Here is a 3696-nt window from a genome sequence, read left to right on the forward strand (position 1 = left end):
CTGTTGTTGAGTGGTTCGCTGACACCAGAGTTTTGGGTATCAATACACTGGTGATTGAGATCATTCTATCCTGGGAGGACATATTCCAAATCAAACCTCGGATACTAGAGGGGAATAATTTCCTTAAGGGGACACTGTGCATTCAGTAGACTTGATCTTTTTTCTGATTCTGTTTTTCCAAATTGTGGTACGTTTTTACAGATTTTAGTTTTGTCAATTAATTTTTGTTCATCTATTCTTACTGGTTTATTAAACTTTGGTTACTTCGTGTTTCTGCAAAGTTTATTGAAATCAGTAATTCTGGTTTTTTAAACACAGAGTGCTAGCACATTTGAATCCCCAAAAATATCAAGTAATAACACTTCCTGGGCAAAAAGATAAATTATAAAATCAAATTAAAGATGATCGATTGAAGGATAAATTATAAGATATTATAATTATCATCTTCCTTTAAATTATTAATGTATGTTACTACGTAATCTTGTATGTAAGATACTATAGTGTTTTAGTTTTAATGATTCATAGATTTTAAGTATTATTTCATAAATTCTTTGATATTAAATTTCCGCGCGAAGCGCGGTGATTTTACTAGTAAATAATAATGGAGTCATGTCATATAGACATATGCCATTTTTATTTTAGCTAAGTCAAGTCTCCACCAGATTACATTCATTTTCCTTTCACTGCCTACTATTTTCTATTCATATATAGGTTGTAGAAAATAGAAAACTATAATAAAAGAGTATAATTTACCACTCAAGATGAGCTACATATGAAAAATTAAGAAGAAAGTCATAATAAATTAAATTGCGGTTGTTTGGTACGGATAAGAAATGTATGTATTATTACTTATATGATGTTTGGTAGGTAGATAAGAAATAAGTTATTTATGTATACAATTACAATGACGTTTGGTTGATAATCTAAGAACTCACATAATTAATACATCCATGAGTTATAAGGGAATTAATGTATTATATTATACAAGATAGAAGATGAAAAAACTAATATATGTATAACTTATCTCTCTATAACTAATACATGCATAAAAGAATACATAGATTCACTCATAACTAATTGTGAATGACGAAATTAAGCTAGCGTATTTGGTCATAGTTTTCCAAATATTTTTGACAAGTCATTTTGGTGATATTTTACTATGCACTTGGCCATAGAGTTTCGAGAATATTTGATTTTTAAAGAAATATGAGTTATACCCATAAATTTTAAAAATACTCATTATATTAGCATTTTGTGATGAACATGTTGATTAAAATGCAGCCCAAAACTATAAATAATGAGTGCTTTTATAAAATATAAAAATTTGTATATTTTTTAAATTCTTAAAAGTTCCCAAAAAAATAGGTGCTAGATTTTTTTAGTATTGGAGAATTTAAATTGTTTGCCAAAAATATTCTCTTATTTATAAGCCAACAAGACAAGAGAGGACCAACACAGCAGTGACTAATTGTACCTGATTCAATGCAAGTTGTACCCTGTATTGGGCCCATTTCAATTCAAGAAAGGACCAACTTTGCATTGCATTGTAGTATTGTACTAAAAGAAACATTAATTGTACTGACAATTGCTAGAACTACGTGTAAGTTTTTCATTTTCACTTTTAAGTCCCAATTTCTAGGCATTATTGCTTCTTTCTGCTTTCCTCTTTCCTTCTGCATCTCTCTTTTGTCAAAGTACTTTTAATCCTATCTGCAAAATGGATGAATTTTCTTGCTCCAAATTGGTCCTTCTTTGGCGTTTTTTTGGAGGGCTCTTCGCCTTCTGTTTAGCTGTTGGTTAGGTTTTTTATTTCTGAAAATTTTATGGGTCCTCTATCTTAGGACAATTGGAGTGGGTAATGATACAGAGAGTTTCATGTCTTTTTCTATGTTGATAATTTAGTTTAAACGTACTTTTTTTAATTTGAAAAAGTTTTTATTCGTTGTTTGCATGTCATTTTTATGGCTTCTTGCTATTTGATGTTTCTTCAATTTTGTAATGTAAGGGGATTTGGGAACTTCACAAAAAGAGCAAAAACAGAGTTTCTGTTATTCAAATGTGAGTGCAGAATTCTCAGATTTAGCTAAAAGAGTGGCTTTTTTAATGGGTTCAAGAATTTTCATGGCAAAATTTGAGAATAAAAACGGAAGAAATGAACTTCAGACAAAGAGCAAGAATAATTGAGTTTCAGACATGTGAAGAATTGTCAAAATGGAGAAACTGATGCTTTTTGTTATTTGTTTAAGAAATTTTCATGGCGGAATTTGAGAAGAAAGTGGGACTCAGAGAGGGCTCCAAATTTAAAGTTACTGCATGTCAGTGTTTTGCTATTTCTTCAATTATTTACCGTTAAGCACTTCAATTTGAGCCTCTTTTTCTCTAATCTGTTTGTGTTTTTATTTGTTTTTTCTCTTCTTAATGAAATATGAAGCTATTCTCCTTTTGATGTATGAACATTGCATTACATGATAGTACAAATAGCAACCTAAATCAGTTATACTAAGTTACTAGGACTCTTCAAAGATGTCATCGAATGTGTGTCGGATTTTTGGAGAGTCCCCGCAACTTAGCATGGCAACAAAGGTTGTGCACATTTATTATTTTTATGGTAGTTTGGATCATAATCAAGAAAATTATCTTATAGGCAAGCTTAAATTTGAAGATCTTAGTGGGGATACTTTTTGTTTTCAATATGACTTTTTCCTATTTGAATTCCTTATAAAATTTTCTTTAGTGCGAGAGTTCTAGGTTATTGATTTTGTATTGCTTTTAAAAACTGTAATTGGCGATAAGGTCGTCGTGGAGTCTCTAATGGTAAAAGACCACCGTGAATTTTAATCGTAATTGGTATTATCAATGACTTGATTATCCTGTTTCAAGATGAACCCACTTCTAATCTAGATTCCACCAGTTAGTGCCCCATCTTCAAGGTATATATATGTTACTTCTATTTTTAGATATCCGTTAATTTGTATGTACTTTTGATTTATTTCTTGTGGGTTTTCGATTATTTTATATACATGCAAATGATTCTATCTTGATTTGTTGATACATCCTTGACTATATATCTAATATCATAGGTGTAATAGAGTATAACTTGCTCCATGCATTCACAATCCACCAATTCATATCCACCACTTCAATCATAAATTATTGACTGATACTTTGATGTTCTTCAAGTTCTTTAAATCCAAAATTAATACTAATGTGCCTTTTGCACTTTTTTCAGGTTGACTGTGAATGTAGGTGCTGGAATTAGGAAAACGACAGAAGGCGAAACTTCTAAAAAAATGAGGCATGAAAGCAGTGGCGGACCCAGGATTTTTGCTAAGGGGGTTCGAAGTATAAAGAAGAAGTTTAGGTGGTAATGCAAGTGCGCGGTGAGCGTAGTGTCCCCTCGGCATGCTCTTTGTACAAGAACCATAGATATTTCATTGGTTCATAAAAGTAAAGACTAAGCTAATCAAAGATGTCGAGAACAAAGTTGCATTGATAAGAATTTTAGTGGATCGACTGTATTACATAAGTTAATTCCTAAAACACATGAAAATTAAATGATGAAAAAGGGAGTGAGACGGGGAAGAAAAATATTTACCTTATCATGCTAAATTTAACTCACTTTATCATACCGTATTAAACATTTCTTTTTACTTTTATCATGCTCCATCGAGCATTCTTAAAATTTCTTAAGCTTTC

The sequence above is a fragment of the Solanum tuberosum genome, unplaced genomic scaffold (genome assembly GCF_000226075.1).
Source record: "Solanum tuberosum cultivar DM 1-3 516 R44 unplaced genomic scaffold, SolTub_3.0 scf00186, whole genome shotgun sequence".
NCBI classification, from domain to species: domain Eukaryota; kingdom Viridiplantae; phylum Streptophyta; class Magnoliopsida; order Solanales; family Solanaceae; genus Solanum; species Solanum tuberosum.